This window comes from Herpailurus yagouaroundi, unplaced genomic scaffold (genome assembly GCF_014898765.1).
Source record: "Herpailurus yagouaroundi ecotype Mexico unplaced genomic scaffold, PumYag 210, whole genome shotgun sequence".
Classification (NCBI taxonomy): domain Eukaryota; kingdom Metazoa; phylum Chordata; class Mammalia; order Carnivora; family Felidae; genus Herpailurus; species Herpailurus yagouaroundi.
This window is the reverse complement of record NW_024412441.1, coordinates 27,561,455-27,582,620: the sequence shown is the minus strand read 5'-3', so window position 1 is coordinate 27,582,620 and position 21,166 is coordinate 27,561,455. Positions and strand designations below refer to the sequence as shown.

At 37.4% G+C, this 21,166-nt stretch overlaps 1 long non-coding RNA gene across 1 annotated transcript; it reads right to left on the bottom strand.

Moving 5' to 3' along the window:
• Positions 1–412: 412 nt before the first annotated feature.
• LOC121016216 (uncharacterized) lies at positions 413–20,406 on the bottom strand. Its single transcript, XR_005784171.1, has 3 exons — positions 20,288–20,406; positions 16,595–16,601; positions 413–452 (listed from the first exon to the last, which is right to left on the bottom strand). It is a non-coding gene; the product is annotated as an uncharacterized LOC121016216 (long non-coding RNA).
• Between the last annotated feature and the right edge of the window lie 760 nt (positions 20,407–21,166).

The following is a 21,166-nucleotide window of genomic DNA, read 5'->3' as shown; positions in this document are numbered from 1 at the left end:
TGGGGCTTTCCTCTACTTCGCCTATCATTGCCTTTTTTATTAATGGGGTTGGATTTATGAAGGGGTCAATATTTACAGTAAATGAGTTGGTGTGTCTATATGTGGGTTTATTTTCTGTAAGTGTGTTTCCTCTCAGATTGGTTATTTCTATTTCTTTACCACTATAAGTAGTTTCTGGGGTTTCTAATTAGGTTTCTATTTTGATAATTTGGATTAAAGGGTGGTGGTCTAAATGGTTTATGTGACCAAAGGGGCCTTATAGATTTAGATCTAGATAATATATTTTTATTGGGTTTATTTGGATTAGGTGTAAGCCTGTTTTGTCTATATACATTAGTGTTAAAGCTATAGTTTTTTTTTTTTAAAGCTATAGTTTTTATGTTGGCTTAGTTCCTCAGATGTTCTTATTAAGTCAATAAGGTCTTCTGTGTTTCTGGTGCTTGTAAATAGTGCTGTTCTGTCCCATGGGGGTGGTGAAGATCTTAGGATGATCTTTTAAATTTTTTCTGTTGCTTCCACATGTAGTGATGAGGGTACCTATCCCCTATCATAAATCATAGTCAGTAGTCCTAATTTCATCAGTAGCTTCCCTGCTATTTTCCATAGAGATGTTTTAAGGGATAATATATTAGGTATAGGACATCTTAATCTCCAGGTTACAACTACTCAGTTGAATAAAGATCTGTGTATATTAAGATTTTCTCCAATTGTTCTAAGGTGCTGATAAAATTTGGCATCAGTAGTAATGGGTCCATGTTGCACAACCTCTGCTCCTGTGAAGGTCAAGTATGTCCTCCTCTGGACCATAAATGTAATAGCCACTGGGTTTCTATGTTGAAATAAATTTGTTGAAATTCCATTCTAATTTTTGTCATTTCTTGTATAGTACAAGCTCTTTCTTTAGTAACTCTGAGTGGTTTCATATTATCATTTGCTGTAGTTTTGCCTATTTTCATGAACCTAGCTTCTAGTAGATTAAAATTACCAGGGTCAAAAAGATTAAAATAATCATCTTCAGGGTGTGAAATGGTGTCCTTATGAGCAAAAGGGTCTGGGTTTTGTCCACTTTGGAGATTATTTTTTGTGCTAGCACTTTTCCTTCCTGCCTTTTGGCATCTATGTTACTTAATGTTCCTAATAAGAGCTCTGGAATTTACTACATATTTTTTTTTTCTTTTTAATATGGAATATAACTCATTGGGTTGAGTGATCAGGCCAACATCTGGAGTTTCTTTAATTTTAAGTTTTGTCCAAACTAAATCTTAGATATGTCTCCAGGTTTCCTCAGAAGTTAATATATAATATTTCTACCCTAAATCACCTCTTCAGTAATTTTGATTCAGTTAAGTGAGTGAGGCATGTTTGCTATTGTTCTCTTGCCTTTCACAACAGTGTTAAAAATGTTTTATTTATTTATTTTATTTTATTAAACAAATTTTAAATGTTTATTTATTTATTATAATGTTTATATTTATTTTTGAGACAGAAAGAGACAGAGTGCAAGCGGGGGATGGACAGAGACAGAGGGAGACACAGAATCCGAAGTAGGCTCCAGGCTGTAAGCTGTCAGCAAAGAGCTTGTCACAGGGCTCAAACCCATGAACCTTGAGATCATGATGTGAGCTGAAGTCAGATGCTTAGCCAACTGAGCCACCCAAGAGCCTCAAAAATATGTTTTATTATAAGGATGCTTAATAGAGCATTCCAACTGGCTTATAATATGGCAAAGCATTATTAAGATAATTACTGTGGCCAATGTTAGCATCCAAACTATAACAGCTCTATCAATGGTCCATTCACAAGCTGTTTATAATGTCAGGAGGTTGCCATAAATATCTAGTAGTATATTAAGTTTAAGTTTCTCATTCTAGTAATGGACTTTATAACATTTTGGTTAGTTATAAATTTAACATAATTTATTAACCTGTATGTCAAATTTGGCATGAAGTATGATATATCCCACAGCAGCAACCAGTTTTAATGATTGTTACTTTGGGTTGGGTTTCTGACTATGCCTGAAACAATGTTCTGTTTTGGGAAGCACGTTAATGCTCAGAGACTGAGTTGTCTTTGCCAGCAATTTATTAACACAGGTTTGTTGTGGGAATTTCACAAGCCATAACATACAGGATAATGTCCCCTAATAGGCCAACAAAGAAATAACATACTTCAAATCAATGATATTTTAATCACACTATTGTTCCAGGCAAGGTAGAATGAAAGGAATAAAGCCCAAATTTAGTTGAGGTGTACCTTTATAGTCATTTTGAGAGATGGCTTAGCCACATAGAGCTGACCACCAGTTGCCAGCACAAAAGTAAAAGTTCCTTGTTGCTAGAGCACGTTGCTAGTGAATGATGGTACCAGGGCTGACAGGCAAGGTGATACAGAGCTGCTGCATGGTTTGCCACTTACCATAAAAAAAGTCACCTTTACTATGGCAGGAGCTAATGCTCCAAGGTCTTTGGAGAACTATTTTGGATCACAAAAGAATCACCTTGCCCAGACCTGCACAGTAGGATAGTCCTACAATTCTCAGTATAGTCTAAATCTCCCCTTACCATGATTGCTTCTTCATATATATATATATATATATTTATATATATATTTATATATATATTTATATATATATATACACATGTATATTATAAGTCATGGCAGAGACACTCAGCAGCTGAGCTACTGAGCTCTTTTTGGTGAGAACAGGTGAGATTGATGACATTCTGACACAATTTACTTCATTCTTAAATCAAAACAATTCTCTTTTTTTGTCTTTGTTATAAACAATTGGATTAAAGCAAATTCACTTAAGTCATAAACAAATTGACTTGAAATGATATCAAACCAATACACAACAGTAATCATCATTTATTTAAACCTCCTTTTCAGTGCAGCAGTGTAGAGAAATGCTGCTCCAGGGGGATTGCTGGGTGGACCAGAACATCCAACAGACTAAGAGGGCTTGCTGCCTGTGGGCAGGTGTGTGGGAGAAAATGTGCATGTGTGAGTCACTGTGACTCAGCATTCAGACAGCCTGACATGGGTCTCAGGTCTGGGACTTGTGGGAATTGAGCAGAGATTTGGGGACACTTCCCAGGGATTCACAGGGTGCCAAATTCCATCCCTCCCCCCAAATTTTCCTGTTCCCCTGAAGCCAGATCTCACAGGAACCCCTGAGCCTTGCCATCCTGGGCTTGGTAAGTTCACTGATGAGAGACACCTGGGAGATCTGACTCTCACCGAGGCTCTGAGTATTCACCTGGCACAGGGCCATGAGCATTCCAACTCAAATTACTTTCTCTTTTTCACATCAAGAGTGCAATGTGGGACACTGCTAGCTCCAGGAAGATGGCCTACAGTAATGAGGGGGTGCTTGTTCACATATGCCTAGAGGTCCTGGAAACCTGAGGACAGGAGGTGCCTAGGGAGCCCAGGGTGGGAAATGTTGCTACAGGAAGACAGCTGAGTAGGGGGTAGTTCCTGGGGACTGACAGCAGTGTCAAATACCCACTTGCTCCAAAACAGTTTCCTGCACAGAGTTTTCTTGCATTGGTCCTATTAGAGTTTTATTCTTTTATATTTATTTATTTATTTTTTATTAAAAAAAATTTTTTTTAACGTTTTGTTTTTGAGACAGGGAGAGACAGAGCATGAACAGGGGAGGGTCAGAGAGAGGGAGACACAGAATCGGAAACAGGCTCCAGGCTCTGAGCTGTCAGCACAGAGCCCGATGCGGGGCTCTAACTCATGAACTGTGAGATCATGACCTGAGCCGAAGTCGGCTGCTTAACCAACTGAGCCACCCAGGCGCCCCAAGTTTTATCCTTTTAGATAGGATTTTTGAATTCCAACCACACACTCTGAGGTAGGAGTCATATATTCTATTAGACTTAACAACTTCAGTGTCGCAAGGGCAGTGTACAGTTATGGAACTCTGAAGACTGTGTCCACATTGGAATCCTGGCCCTGTGTGCTGGAGATTGGGAGTTTATGGGATATCTGATTTTTACATATTGACAACTAGCTTAAATTAAACACAAACACACACACACACACACCTGCAAGCCATACTCACTTGTTAAAAATTTTTCAACCAATTATATTCAAGGATATAATTGGCTTTATTATGTGATTCATGAAGTGGGTAGCATCCCATCTAGCAAGTAGAGGGGAGTTTCACTGAGCTGCAGAAAGGGAAAGATTTTTAAGGTAGAGAGAGAGGGCATTAAAAAAATTATTAGCAAGGAGTGCATTGTTTAAGGTCAGTCCTTAAGAGGGAAGAGTCTCCCAGGGTATTGTCTCCAGGAAATTCCAGTTTGACTAGTTTAAGGTTACATTCCTGAGGGGGTTGAAACTGCAGTTAGGTTAGATATTAAATCTTGATTTACTAACATGGGGCCTTATCAGAAGTGACTCCTTTATGTGTTTGTGTTTTTTCTTTTTGACAATTCTCCCTTTTGATATGACTCAGTTTAACTGAGAGATATAATCAAAATTTAAGGCATTAGAACCACTCTCAGCTACTGTTCTGTAGTCCTTGCAGCTTTTGTTGATCCGTTGGTGGTATTCACAGGTCATGGCATTTTTGTTTAATCTCTGTGATATTCACAAGTTACAACTTTATGTCCATAATTTTTGAGTCAGTGGTCCTTTTCATTCCTTTTTTGATGTTTCATTCTCTAGGGGATCATCTGTTTGTGGCACCTGTGAGCATCATTTAAAGCTTTTGAGACAATCTAGCACACCAGCAATATTATTTTAATTATTGTAAGCAGGATAATTTCCAACATTTTGGGTACACTCTGGAAACCTGTTTCCCAAGACCCAAACCAATAAAACTCAAATAAGTCAAAGAAAGGCCCCATGAAATGAGCCATTTTTTAAGGCAAGTGGCTTGTTTGATCTTATGTAATTGAGTTTCAACTTCCCCCAGAAGTGTTAATTTAGGTGCAGCATGTGGTGTTGGCTATAGCACAGACACCACTTTGCTCAGCTAAAAGATAATCATATCAAGAACAACTTAGGTCAGAGAATCCAAGGATCTTTGTTGGACAGCCATTGTGATAGCAATGGATTCTGTAGGAGGTTTCTGATCATATTCTCATTTGCATTTACTCTTGACCAGGAGTAAGGAAAGGAAGCAAATCTTGAGTTATGAATGCCTCTTGGTAGATTTCTTCTAATTTGATTATGTAAATCCAGGAATTGACCAATGAGATGTCTTAGTTTGCTTGTGAAAAGTTAGAGGCACAGTTACGTAACCTAAGAGGCATTGCCTTCCTGTGTGCCAGATATCTAGGCATTAATAGGTCCAAACGAATGATAACCATCACAAAGACAACCCCTGCCATGTCACAAACCATTTCCACTAACGTGACACTGTTATAGGATGACAAATCCAGCGGTCTGAAAGGCAAAGTTTACCCCTTAAGCAATGGCCTAGGAGATATGGATGATGGTGTTATCTTTACAGGCCATTGTCAGAATAGAGGAAAGAAAGGGAAGAAGAAAAGTTTTCTGCTTAAAATATGAAGGCTTGGGGCGCCTGGGTGGCGCAGTCGGTTAAGCGTCCGACTTCAGCCAGGTCACGATCTCGCGGTCCGGGAGTTCGAGCCCCGCGTCAGGCTCTGGGCTGATGGCTCAGAGCCTGGAGCCTGTTTCCGATTCTGTGTCTCCCTCTCTCTCTGCCCCTCCCCCATTCATGCTCTGTCTCTCTCTGTCCCAAAAATAAATAAATGTTGAAAAAAAAATTAAAAAAAAAATATGAAGGCTTGATCACATATCTCAGATGGAACCGATCTACCTTGATGTCAGTTACTTCTCTTACTAGTCAATCTGATTGAGAAATCTCCACACTTGTACAGGACCAAATGTCAAGTGGAGCCTTTTTCAGCTGTGAAAAACTCCCTAAAGTTAGACTGCATCTGGGTAGTCAAGAATACGTGGTATAGTCCCTTCCAAGGAGATTCAAGGCTAGTCTTTTTTGAGAGCCAAAATTCTGGAGGGATCAGGTAGGGAGAAAAAAAAAGTGTTTCAATTTATCACAAAGGTATATTTTATCAAATTGCTGTAAATAAGTTAGCTTAAGAGGAAATGTTTTCTTAAATTTAGAAAAACAAAACTTTCAAAAGTTGGCACTGTTTCAAACAAAAAAAATAAAAATTAAAATCATCCTCTTTAGTGCATTTAGTTTTATGTTATTAATTATTGTTCTGCTTACATCCAGCCTTCCCACTAGTTCCAGAAATTCTTAAAATTATGATCTTAAAATTTTCAGAGTTCAATTTTATGATCTTAAAATTATCAGAGACATATTTGTCAAAAGTTCTTTCCATGAATACCTCTGAAGATGAAACACATTTGCACAAGCATCAGAGTAAAACAATAATTGTCTGTAAATGACAAAAGACTTAAAAATGGCATGGCTACGGATGCTGCTTAGAATTAATTACAGTGCAATTGACAAGGAAATTTTTGTTATTTCTGTGATACACAATACTTTAAGATAATAAAATGGTGGGGGACATCCCAGATTTCTATGAGTTTATTACTATTTCTAGAACAATGATTTTAACAACATTTATCTACATAAATATAATCAAAGAAGGTTTTGTATCACTTATTTGACAATGTTTCCCATGTAATTTAAGATACCAAATAAGCCTGATTAACTTTCTGTTTTATGAGGAGAACAAACCTTTTGAAATGTTTGAGGAACCCTCTGGAAAAATTCAAAGTTATATTCTGGTCTAAATACTATTTTAGAAATTGATTTTGGAAAGTTTGTAAAAAAAAATCCAAAGATTTGGAGAGGAGAAGATGGAGGAGGAGGACACTAGGTTTGCCTTGTCCTGCAAACACAACTAGATAGCTATTAAATCCTTCTAAATACCTTAGAAATAGACCTGAAGACTGGAAGAATAAACTCCACAACTAAAGACATTAAAAAGGACACATTGAAGAAGGTAGAAAGCACAGAGACAGGGTTTAGGGGAAAAATAGATCAAGGGTGCTATGGAGGAGAGGGAGCCATGGCTGTGGAGAAGGGTGAGAGAGAGAGAGGAGCACACAAAGGAATGCATAAAGGAGAACATTTGCCCAAAGCTATTGGCTTGGAAAATGAGAGGGGCTGAACTACATGAATTCTTGCAATAAGCAGGGCTTGAAGACTGGAGTTTTAAAGGTCGGGGGCTTGACTGGGATAGAGCCTAGAGGGGACTATGCTACCCTGGAATAAAGGAAGACTACCCAGATCCAGATAGTGTGGAAAGAGTGATCTGAAGATTGCCTGGGGCACATAATAGGGAGATTATTTGGTCTTCTCAGAGTGCATCCCTGAGAGGCAGGTTGTGGAGATACCTCTCCAGGAACTAAGGAACTGGTCAGCACCATTTCCTTCCCCTACCCCTCACCATAAACACACAGCCACCTACAAGAAGTCATGTAGCACACATACTGGCTGCCTAACTTGCGTACACCAAGCCCCACCACCCTATGCTCCAGTAGAACTTCCCTTCTCAGCCATACTTGCTTCAGTCCCAGTGCAGTAGGTACCTCTGCCAGAAGATCAGCACAAACCCCTGCCCACACCTGGTCTTCTGACCAGAAAGTTCTGCAGGGCCTTGTTCTGGTGGAGTGACAAGTCTCATGTCACAAGCAGATCAGAGCACACCTAGTTAAAACTCACTACACTCAGACCAGGGACCAAACTGGCCCCTGAAGGTTAGACTATCCAAAACACAACAGCAGAATGCATGCAGGACACACAGGAGACACTCCTTGAAATGTCAGACCTTGCACACCACATGACCTCTCTTTCATAAGGCCAATACTTTCAGAAGCAGTAGACATAATGGGCCTTTATAACACAGAGAAGAAGGCAGAGAATTAGAAGATGGAGGAATTTATCCCAAATGAAAGAAAAAGATAAGGTCATGGCCAGAGATCTAAGCAAAAAAGTTCTAAATTCTCTGATGGGGATGCCTGGGTGGTTCAGTTGATTGAGTGACTGACTTTGGCTCAGGTCATTATATTATGGTTTGTGAGTTCTAGCCCTTCATCAGGCTTGCTGCTTTCAGTGTGGAGCCTGCTTTGGATCCTTTGTCCCCATCTTTTTCTATCCCTCTCCTGCTTGCATTCTCTCTCTCTCTCTTTGTGTCTCAAAAATAAATAAACCTTTAAAAAAATAAATTATTTGATGAAGAATTCAAAGCAATAATTGTAAGCTACTCACTGAGCTTAAGAAAAAAATAGAAGACATCAGTGAGACCCTTATCACAGAGATACAAGAGTTAAAAAAGAATAAGAGATGAGGAATGCAATAAATGAGATTAGAAACATGTTTGAGGCAATGAACAGCAAGAAAAAGCAGAGGAATGAATTAGTGACCTACAACAAGGTAATGGAAAGTAATAAAACTAAATAAAAGAGACAAAGAAGAATTATGCAACACAAGGTAGAATTAGGGAGCTCAGTGACTCCATTAAACATAATAACATTCATATAACAGGAGTTCCAGAAGAAGTGGAGAGAGAAAAAAGGGCACAGAAAATTTATTTGAAGAAATAATAGCTGAAAACCTTCCTAATAAAGGAAGGAAACTGACATTTAGACCCTGGAGGTACAAAGAGCTTCTATCATAAACAAAATCAGGCCAACACCGAGATATATTGTAATTAAAATCACAAAATATAGTGACAAAGGAAGAATCTTAAAAGCAGCAAGACAAAAGAAGTCCTTAACTTACATGGAAACCCACAAGGATAGCTGGAGATTTCTCAACAGAAATTTTGCAAGGCAGAAGAGAGTGGCATGATATATTCATTGTGTTGAATGGGAAAAAATCCTGCAGCCTAGACTACTCTGTCCAGCAAGGCAGTAGAAGGAGATATCAAGAGTTTCCCAGACTAATTAAAACTAAAGAACATTGTTCATGACCACTATACCAGCCCTGCAAGAAATATTAAAGTGGACTCTTTGAGTGGAAAGGAGAGATAAAAAGTGAGAGACTAGAAAGGAACAGAAAGTCTCCAGAAATGATGACAAAACAGGAATAAAATGGCAATAAATTTGAATGTAAGTGGATTAAACACTCCAATTAAAAGAAATAGAGTGTTAGAATGGGTAAAAAAAACCCAAAAAACAAAAACAAGACCCATCTTGGTGCCATCTATGCACCCATATGCTGCCTAAAACACACTCGTTTTAGACCTAAAGACACCTGCAGATTGAAAGTGAGGGGATGGAGAAACATTTATCATGTAAATAGATGTCAAAAGAAGGCCAGAGTAGTGATAGTTATACCAAACAAAACAGACTTTAAAGCAAAGACTGTAGCAAGAGACAAAGAAGGGCACTATATCATAATAAAGGGAACAAGCCACAAGAAGATATAACAATCATAAATATTTATGCATCCATCATGAAAACACCCAAGTGCATAAAACAATAACAAACAAAAGGAACTAACAAATAGTAACACAATAATAGTAGGGGACTTTAACACCCTACTTACATCAATGGATGGATCATCAAAAAGGAAAATCAATAAGGAAACAATGTCTTTGAATGACACACTGGAACAGATGGCTTTAACAGACATTCCATCCTGAAACAGCAAAATACCCACTCTTTTCAAGTGCACATGGAATAGTCTCCAGAATGCATCACATATTAGGTCACAAAACAAGCCTCAACAAATACAGAAGGACAGAAGTCATACCACGTACCTTTCTGACCACAATGTTATGGAACTAGAAGTCAACCACAAGAAAAAAATCTGGAAAGACCATGAATACAAGAAGTTTAAATAACATGCTACTAAATAATTAATGGGTCAACAAGGAAGTCAAAGAAATTAAAAAGTGCATGGAAACAAATTAAATGAAAACACAGTGGTCCAAATCTTTTGGATGCAGCAAAACAGTCCAAAGAGGGAAGTATATAGTAATACAGGCCTACTCAAGAAGCAAGAAAAATCTCAAATTAAGTAACTTACCCTTACATCTAAAGGAGATAGAAAAAGAACAGCAAATATAGTCTAAGGCTAGCAGAAGGAAGGAAATAATAAAATTTATTGCAGAAATAAATAATATAGAAACTAAAAAAAACCCAATACAACAGATCAATGAAACCAAGAGCTAGTTCTTTGAAAAATTAATAAAATTGATAAACTTCTTACCAGATCTATCAAAAAGAAGAAAGACCCAAATAAATAAAATCAAATGTGAGAGGAGAAATTACAAGCAATACCACAGAAACACAATTATAAGAAAATATTATGAAAGCTATATGTCAACAAATTAGACAATATACAAGAAATGGATAAATTCCTAGAAACATATAAACTACCAAAACTGAAACAGGAAGAAATAGAAAATTTGAACAGACTGATAACCAGCAAAGAAATTGAGTAATTAATAAAAAAACAGCTGACAAACAAAGTTCAGAAGATGGCTTCATAGGTGAATTCTACCAAACATTTAAAGAAGAATTAATGCCTATACTTCTCAAACTATTACAAAAAGATAGAAAAGGAAAACTTCCAAATTCATTCTATGAGGCCAGCATTAAGCTGATACCAAAACCAAGTAAACACACCACGAAAAAAGAGAATTACAAGCCAATATTCCAGATGAGCACAAATACAAAAATTCTCAATAAAATACTAGCAAACTGAATTCAACACTACATTAAAAAACACAAAAACAAAAAACCAATACATTAAAAAAATAATTCACCATGATCAAGTGGGATTTATTCCTGGGTTGCAAAGGTGTTCAACATTCACAAATCAATAAACATGATACATAACATTAATAAAAGAAAAGATAAGAACCATATGACCATTTCAATAGACACAGAAAAAGCATTTGACAAAGTACAATATCCATTCATGATAAAAACCCTCAACAAAGGAGGTTTAGGGGAACATCCCTCAACATAATAAAGACCATAAAAACTCACAGGTAATTTCATCCTTAGTGGGGAAAAACTGAGAGCTTTTCCTTTATGGTCAGGAACAAGACAAGGATGTCCATTCTTACCACTTTCATTAACATAGTCCTAGCCACAGCAATCAAACAACAAGAAGAAATAAAAGGCATCCAAATCAGCAAGAAAGAGGTCAAAATTTCACTGTTTGCAGATGACGTCATACTCTATGTAGAAAACCTGGAAGACTCCAACAAAAATCTGGTACAACTGATAAATGAATTCAGTAAAGTACCAGCATATGAAATCAACATATGGAAATCTATCATATTTTTATAAATAATGAAGCAGCAGAAAGAGAAATTAAGGAATGAATCCCACTTACAATTGCTCCAAAAACCATAAGATGCCTAGGAATATACCTAACCAAACAGGTGAAGGATTTGTACTCTGAAAGCTATAAAACACTGATGAAAGATATTGAAAATGACACAAAGAAATGGAAAGATATTCCATGCTCATGGATTGGAACAACAAATATTTTTAAAATGTCTATACAATCCAAAACAATCTATGCATTTAATGCAATCCCTATCAAAATACCACCAGCATTTCACAGAGATAGAACAAATAATCCTAAAATTTTCATGGAAACATAAAAGACCCCATATAGCCTAAGCAAACTTGAAAAATAAAAGTAAAGCTAGAGGCATTACAATTCTGGACTTCAAGTTACATTACAAAGCTGTAGTGATCAACACAGAATAGTACTGGCACAAAAATAGACACATAGGTCAATGGAACAGAATAGAAAACCCAGAAATGAACCCACAACAATATGGTCAATTAATCTTTGAGAAAACAGGAAAGAATATCCAATGGGAAAAATACTGTATTTTTTAATATGAAATTTATTGTCAAATTATTTTCCATACAACACCCAGTGCTCATCCCAACAAGTGCCCTCCTCAATGCCCATCACCCACTTTCCCTTCCCTCCCACCCCTTATCAACCCTCAGCTTATTCTCAGTTTTTAAGAGTCTCTTACGGTTTGCCTCCTTCCCTCTCTAACTTTTTCCCCCCTCCTTCTCCCCCATAGTCTTCTGTTAAGTTTCTCAGGATCCACATAAAAGTGAAAACAAATGGTATCTGTCATTCTCTGCATGACTTATTTCACTTAGCATAACACTCTCCAGTTCCATCCACATTGTTACAAAAGGCCATATTTCATTCTTTCTCATTGCCACGTAGTATTCTATTGTCTATATAAACCACAACTTCTTTATCCATTAATCAGTTGATGGACATTGAGGCTCTTTCCATAATTTGGTTCTTGTTGAAAGTGCTGCTATAAACTTTGGGGTATAAGTGCCCCTATGCATCAGCACTTCTGTATCCCTTGGGTAAATTCCTAGTAGTGCTATTTCTGGGTCATAGGGTGGATCTCTTCTTAATTTTTTGAGGAACCTCCACACTGTTTTCCAGAGTGGCTGCACCAGTTTGCATTCCCAACAATAGTGCAAGAGGGTTCCTGTTTCTCCACATCCTCTCCAGCATCTATAGTCTCTTGATTTGTTCATTTTAACCACTCTGACTGGTGTGAGGTGATATTTCAGTGTGGTTTTGATTTGTATTTCCTTGATGAGGAGTGACATTGAGCATCTTTTCATGTGCCTGTTGGCCATCTGGATGTCTTCTTTAGAGAAGTGTCTATTCATGTCTTCTGCCCATTTCTTCACTGGATTATCTGTTTTTCGGGTGTGGAGTTCGATGAGTTCTTTATAGATTTTGGATACTAGCCCTTTGTCCGATATGTCATTTGCAAATATCTTTTCCCATTCTGTCGGTTGCCTTTCAGTTTTGTTGATTGTTTCCTTTGCAGTGCAGAATCTTTTTATCTTCATGAGGTCCCAATAGTTCATTTCTGCTTTTAATTCCCTTGCCTTTGGGGATGTGTCAAGCAAGAAATTGCTACGGCTGAGGTCAGAGAGGTTTTTTCCTGCTTTCTCCTCTAGGGTTTTGATGGTTTCCTGTCTCACATTCAGGTCCTTCATCCATTTTGAGTTTATTTTTGTGAATGGTGTAAGAAAGTGGTCTAGTTTCATTCTTCTGCATGTTGCTTTCCAGTTCTCCCAGCACCATTTGTTATAGAGACTGTCTTTTTTCCATTGGATATTCTTTCCTGCTTTGTCAAAGATTAGTTAGCCATACTTTTGTGGGTTCAGTTCTGGAGAAAACACTGTCTTTTCAATAAACAGTGTTGGGAAAACTGGACAGCAACATGCAAAAGAATGAAACTGGACCACTTTCTTACCCAATACACAAAAATAAACTCAAAATGGTTTAAAGGCCTGAATGTAAGACTTGAAACCACAAAAATTCTAGGAGAGAATACAGGCAGTAACTTTTTGACATCATCTGTAGCAACGTCTTTCTAGGTATGTCTCCTGAAGCATGGGAAACAAAAAACCAAAAATGAACTATTGGGGCTTCATCAAGATAAAAGGCTTCTGCACAGTGAACAAAACAATCAACAAAATTAAAAGGCAACCTATAAAATGGAAGAAGATATTTGAAAATGATATCTGATAAAGGGTTAGTATCCAAAATATATAAAGAACCTATAAAACTGAACACTTCAAAAATGAAAATCCAATTAAAAAATGGGCAGAAGACATGAATAGACATTTTTCCAAAGAAGACATACAGGTGGCCAACAGATACATGAAAATATGTTCAATATCACTGATCATTAGGGACATACAAATAAAAGCTACAATGACATATCACCTCACACCTGTCAAAATGGCTAAATTAGAACCCTCTTGCATTGTTGGTGGGACTGCAGACTGGTACAGCTACTCTGGAAAATAGTATCGAGTTTCCTCAAAAAGTTAAAACTAAAACTACCCTATGATCCAGCAATTGCACTAGTAGGTACTTACCCAAAGAATATAAAAATACAAATTCAGAGGGAAACATGTATCCCAATGCTTAGAGCAGCATTATCTACAGTAGGCAAATTATGGAAAGAGTCTAAATGTTCATTGACTGATGAATGGTTAAAGAAGTATTTCTATCTTTATCTCCATCTCTATCTATCTATCTATCTATCTCTCTACCTATCATCTATCTATCTATAATGGAATATTACTTGACCTAAAAAATTAAATCTTGCCATTTGTAATGACATAGATGGAGCTAGAGAGTATAATGTTAAGCAAAATATGTCAGTTAGAGAAAGACAAATACCATACAATTTCACTCATGTATGAAATTTAAGAAACAAAACAAATGAGCAAAAGGGAGAAAAAGAGAGAGGCAAACCAAGAAACAGAGTCCTAACTATAGAGAACAAACTGATGGTTACCAGTAGGGAGGTGGGTGGGTGGATGGATGGGTAAAATAGGTGATGGGGATTAAGGAGTGTACTTGTGATGAGCACTGGGTGATATTTGGAAGTGTTGAATCACTATATTATACACATACAACTAACACTGCATGTCAACTAACTGGAATTTAAATAAAAACTTTAAAACATATCATATGATTTAAACATTTGATTAAATAGGATCACATATCATTATGATACATAATTACTATGTAACCAAAATGAGTTTAAACTTTTTTATTTATTTATTTTTTTTTTAATAAATTTTTTTTCAATGTTTATTTATTTTTGGGACAGAGAGAGACAGAGCATGAACGGGGGAGGGGCAGAGAGAGAGGGAGACACAGAATCGGAAACAGGCTCCAGGCTCTGAGCCATCAGCCCAGAGCCCGACGCGGGGCTCGAACTCACAGACCGCGAGATCGTGACCTGGCTGAAGTCGGACGCTTAACCGACTGCGCCACCCAGGCGCCCCGAGTTTAAACTTTTTTAAAGACAAATACAGAAAGTTACATATTTGTGAGTAAAACTTAGCTCTTTCAATATTAAGAAGACACAGTTTTTTGAAGTAATTATAGACCTGATGAAGAGAAAGCAAAGAATCTTTGTTTTTTGGGGCAGATTTTATTAAAGGAAAAAAAAACCCACCTTTGGTTACAATGTCCTATTAGAGCAGGCCAATAATCTAAGAGAGCTTTGTTATTTTAACAGAGAGAAAACCAAATTTTAATTTTGCAAAAGTGTACTTTTGATATGAAATCTTATTTACTTAATGAAATTTATCCCAATCACAGACAGGTCTGAGCATACATTAAATTCCTTTTTAAAGGTTTCTTTTCAATACCTCCTTTTTTTTTTACATTAGGTTTTGTACTATATTTTACTTCCTTCTAATAAGTAACCTCACTTTATGTAAAATACTTTCTTTTTCCCCCCTTACAACCAAAAAGTATTTCATTCCTCATACCTTCTTTTACTGAAAGCACATATCCTACTTTTTTGTTATAGGGAGTTTCATTATTATTTTTAGTAGCTTTAACCACATATAGAGTTTTTTAACCCTCAGAAACTTTAAATTCTAGAGAAAACTAAGTAATAAGCAATTGTTAACTGTGTGTTACACCTGCATTCTTTAGTTTGGCAAATCTAACAGTGTATAGTAAAACGTTGGTTTGTCAGCACAGTTCGTCCTGGAAATATGCTTGTAATCCAAAGCACTTTTATATCAAAGTGAATTTCAAGAACCATTGTCTCAGTTGTGATCATGTGACATTTGGTGTCACGTACTACTCATATTGCAACACGTTGCTCGTTTATCAGGTGAAAATTTGTTAGAAATGTTTGTTAATCTTGCAGAAAACATTATTTTCAATCCAAGGCTTTACTGTATTTCATAATTTCTACATATGTGTTTTTTACACTACAATCTTTCAATAAAGCACACAGACCCTGAACTGTCAGCACAGAGCCCAACGCTGGGCTCAAAACCATGAACTCCGAGATCATGACCTGAGCTGAAGTCGGACGCTTAACCGACTGAGCCACCCAGGCACGCCTCAATGAATTTAACTTAATGCATCACTTAACAAACTTACTTAACGTTTTAGGTTACCAAAAAGATTTTAGAAACTATTTTCAAGTAGAGGTTTTATTATGTCAAATTATTGGTGGCAAATTTTGTAACAGGGATAACATGAGCTTATTTTAGTAAATTTATGTAGAATAAAACTTTTATATTTAATGTTGATAACTCTAAAGACATGTCAATTTTAATTAATCCAACAGACTTAAATAAGCTTTAATACCAGATCGTGCGAACCTGAAATCCCTTTAGATTATGTTTCTTTTAGATTATTTTCTTAGATCATTTTATTTTTGAGAAATTTTATGAGTACTAAATTTATATAAGCACTTAATTTTCTTTAAGCCAATTAAATAGAACTCTATTACAAAGGTAGAAAATGCCATATATTCACAGTAGACATATACAAACATACAGACAGATGCAGAGAGTTTCTGGTTATTAATTACTGTGGAGAAGATTTCATAGATTTGTATTTTTGCCTGTAAGAAATCTTAAGGAGGATAAAGTCCAGAATTTGGACAGGTAAGCCCTTCTAGCAGTTAATATTTGAAAAAGTCTTCTTTCTTTTTTTAAATCCTTAGTCTCAGGAGATTGTAGGCTGTTTACATTTCAAAAACATGGTAAGATTTATAACTTTAGGAAACAGAGAAAGAGTGCAAGTTTCTTCAAGAAGGATTTGGTTTACAGGGTGCCTGAGTGGCTCACTCAGTTAAGCATCCGACATCAGCTCAGGTCATGATCTCACGGTTCATGGGTTTGAGCCCTACGTTGGGCTCTGTGCTGACAGTTCAGATTCTGTGTCTCCCTCTCTCTCTGCCCCTCCCCTGCTCAAGCTCTGTCTCTCTCTCAGTCTCTCAAAGACAAACATTAAAAAAAATTAAAAAAAGATAAGTATTTGGTTTACAAAGGTCAATAATTTACAAGCCATTTGAGATAAACAGAAGTTTTAGGATTGGTAAAGGAGTAGGTGAACTTTGAATTGCCTCTAGATCTGCATTCCTAGTTTAATAAAGATTTGTAAGATAAGGACTGTTACTTTAAATTCCTCAAAGCATTGAGTTGTAGGCTGGATGTTGAAGGATTGACATATCCATCTACCTAAGTTGGATTTTTTTTTTTAATTTTAGTTTTTCCTTGGATGTTTAAGAAATAGCAGTTTAGAAGAAATCCCTGAGTCTTTCAAGTCTGGGAGGAGCTCATAGGAACCCTTCTGCAAAGGTAGATATGGGGGTATCTCCAAGGTCATTAACTGGCAGCTTATTTATGGTAATGCAAAGGCAGTTCAGATGGAGGATAACTAGAATGGATATTCAAATAATGAAGGCTCCACTGGTAGGTTATTTAAATGTATTAAAGCCTTCAACAGTACTTTAGTCCACCTGACAAAGATGGTTTTGCTTTACTATCCCATTTTACTTTGCTACTTTAATATCCCATTTTTCCTTTCTACCAACCCTACTACGTGTGGATTATACAGGAGATGAAAACATCATTCAGTGTCATGTTATTTTCCCCAGTCTTTCATGTCATGACTTTTGAAATGTGATCCTAAATGATTATTTGGTGGGGGTATCTATACATGGTATTAGGTTCTCTAATCCCTAATAATGGCAGCCTGGTTTGCATGGCAGCAGGGAAAAACATGGATTAGGTTGTGATTAAGTGTTTACACAAACCTAGAAATACTTAGAACCCTCACTCAGAGGGAAAGGATCAATATAATCAATTTGCCAATCCCTCATCAGCTGGGAAATCCAATGGATAGCCCTAGATTCTATTAGCAGTTGCCTTGGGTATTGTTTAGAACACACAAGAAGTGCTGTTGATGGGGTTTTGGACTGGTGGGTGTCCAGAGCTGATGGCCAAGAAAGAATTCTTAAGATGTCTTTGGTGCAAAAAGGTGATTTTATTAAAGCACAGGGACAGGACCCATGGGTATAAAGAGCTGCATTATAAGTATGAGGGGTGACTGATTATATACTATGGAGTTGGGGCAGGTAAAGGCAAAAGGGAGGCCTACAGAAGGAATTTCATATGCTAAAGAGGGCTCATAAGAAACTGGAGGCCTTACTGTTGTCAAGCTAAGGTTGTTTTCCTCTAGTAACGCATTACATTAAGATGAGGTGGGAGATGGTTCCTAGACAAATGTTATACTCTGTATTGTCTCAGGTATTTGTCAGTGGGCTACAGGTTATAGAGAAATTTAATTTTATCTATCATTTCCTTCTAGTATTTGTTCCCTACATCACTATGGAGGGGAAGGTGATGTTGGGAATCCAGGAAACTGAGTTTTTAGGTTTCTGGAGATTAGACTATTGATAAGATTGCCCTTTTCTTGTAATTTACTAAGAATATGTAAACTTGGTGAGGGAGCATAAGGCAAGCTGAGGGCAAAGTACAAGCTAGCACACACCCCCATGCCCCATGTGGGATATGTGTGATATTCCTCAGGCACTCCTAGATGCTCAAGAACAAAGGAAAGGGGAAAACAAATGGCTAACTGATAGAGATCATAGTCATGTAGGACATGAGTCTCCATCAGTTTACAAATATCTTAGTAAATTATAAGCAAAAGGCAATCTTATCATTAGCTTAATCTCTAGAAATCTATAAACTCAGTTTCCTGGAACCCCTAATATCACCCTCCCCTACATAGTGATGTAGGGAACAAAGGCAAGAAAGAAATGGCAGGTAAAATTAAATTCCCTTATAACCTGCAGCCCATTGATAAATACTTGAGGCAGGCAGAGTATAACAATTCTCCAGGAACTCCCTACTGTCTTAATGTTAGTGCTTTGCTAGAAGGAAAAACAACATTAGCTTGACAATAGCTAGGCCTCCAGTATCCTGTGAGTCTTCTTTAGCATATGAAAATCTCTTTGGAAATTTCCCCTTGACTTTACCTGTCCCAACTCCATAGTATATAACCAGTCACTCTTCACAATCTCACTGCAGCTTTTTCTGTCCACAGGTCCTGTCCCTGTGCTTTAATGAAATCACCATTTTGTACCAAAGATGTCTCCAAGAAGTTTTTCTTGGCCATCAGCTCTGAACTCCCCAACCCCCCCCCCCCCCACCATTCCAAAACCTCATCAAACTGTTGGAGATTCATGTCCTGTATGACTGTGGTTTCTATCAGTTAACCATTCGTTTTCCCCTTTCTTTTGTTTTTGGGTAGCCAGAAATGCCTGAGGAATGTCACACATATCCCACTGGGGAGGACGGGGTGGTAGTTGCTAGTTGTGCTTTTCCTTCAGCTTGCCTTATACTCCCTCATCACTCTTACTCCATTAAACAAGTCATTGTACTTCAAGGGCAATCCAGCATCCCTGGCAGTATGCCATGCTACTTGGGCACTGTGGTGGCCTCTCTTCCTATGTACCCAATCTGCTGTATCTACTAAAGATTTAGTAGCTAGGGTTTGTATCTGAGCTAAGATATCAGCTTCCTGATTGCCAGAGGATGTCAGTGTTGCAGGATTTTTTTCACGTCAATACCCAGGGTTCCTTGTCTCTTTGCTTCGAAGAATGACGAGGTGGACACAGAATAAAATGAGCAGTAGGCAAAGTTTATTAGAGTATAAATTAGAAAGTAAAGATAGTATGAAAGCTCTCTTTGCAGAGAGGGGCAAAAGTGAATGCTTGCAACTGTAGGCAAGTGACTTTGTTTCTTGGGGTTTTGGTTGGCCCCCTTCCTTTCCTCCTCGTTGCTTTTCAGGTTCTACCTTCAACGGCTAGGTAACTCTAAATGCCTAATTGTTTCTTCTTCTTCTTCCTCTTCTCCTTCCCCTCCTCCTCCTTCTTCTTCTTTTTTTAATTTACTTATTTAAATTCAAGTTAGTTAACATACAGTGTAGAATTGGTTTCAGGAGTAGAACCCAGTGATTCATCAATTACATGTAACACCCAGTGCTCATCCCAACAAGTGCCCTCCCTAATTCCCAACACCCATTTAGCCCATTCCCCCCCACCACTTCCCCTCCAGCAACCCTCAGTTTGTTCTCTGTATTCACAAGTCTTTTATGGTTTGTTTCCCTCTCCATTTTTATCTTATTTTTCCTTCACTTCCCCTATGTTCATTTGTTATGTTTCTTAAATTACACATATGAGCGAAATCATATATTTGTCTTTCTCTCACTGACTTCACTTAGCATAATACACTCTAGTTCTATCCATGTTGCTGCAAATGGCAAGATATCATTCTGTTTGACTGCCAAGTAGTATTCATTGTGTATGTGTATATATATGTGTGTATACACACACACACACACACACACACACATACACACATTTTATTTATCCATTCATCAATCGATAGACATTTGGGCTTTTTCCATAATTTGATTATTGTCGATAGTGCTGCTATAGCATTGAGGTACATGTGGCCTTCAAATCAGCAGTTTTGTATCCTTTGGATAAATACCTAGTAGTGCACTTGCTGGGTCATAGGATACTTCTATTTTTAATTTTTTGAGGAACCTCCATACTGTTCTTCAGAGTGGCTGGCTGCACCAGTTTGCATTTCTACCAAAAGTGTAAAAGGGATCCCCGTTATCCACATCCTTTCTGACAACTGTTGTTTCCTGAGTTGTTTATTTTTAATGATTATTTAATTTTGAGAGAGACAGAGAGACAGAGTAGAGGAGGGGCAGAGAGAGAGGGAGAAACAGAATCTGAAGCAGGATTCAGGCTTTGAGCTGTCAGCACAGAGCCTGATGCAGAGCTCACACTCACAACCCGTGTATCATGACGTGAGCTGAAGTTGGAGGCTTAACCGGCTGAGCCATCTAGGTGCTCCTCATGATTTGTTCATTTTAGCCATTCTGGCAGGTGTGAGGTGGTTTCTCATTGTGATTTTGATTTGTATTTCCCTGATTATAAGTGATGTTGAGCATCTTTTCATGTGTCTGTTAGCCATCTGGATGTCTTCTTTGGGAAAGTGTCTATTCATGTCTTTAGTCCATTTCTTCACTGGATTATTTGTTTTTTGGGTGTTGAGTTTAGTCAGTTCTTTATAGATTTTGCATACTAATCTGATATGTCATTTGCAAATATCTTCTCCCATTCCATTGGTTGCCTTTTAATTTTGTTGATTGTTTCTTTTACTGTGCAGAAGATTTTATCTTGAGAAGGTCTCAGTAGTTCATTTTGCCTTTGTTTTCCTTGACTTTGGATACATGTCAAGTAAGAAGTTGTTGCGGCCAAGCTCAAAGAGATTTCTGCCTATTTTCTCCTGTAGGATTTTAGTGGTTTCCTGT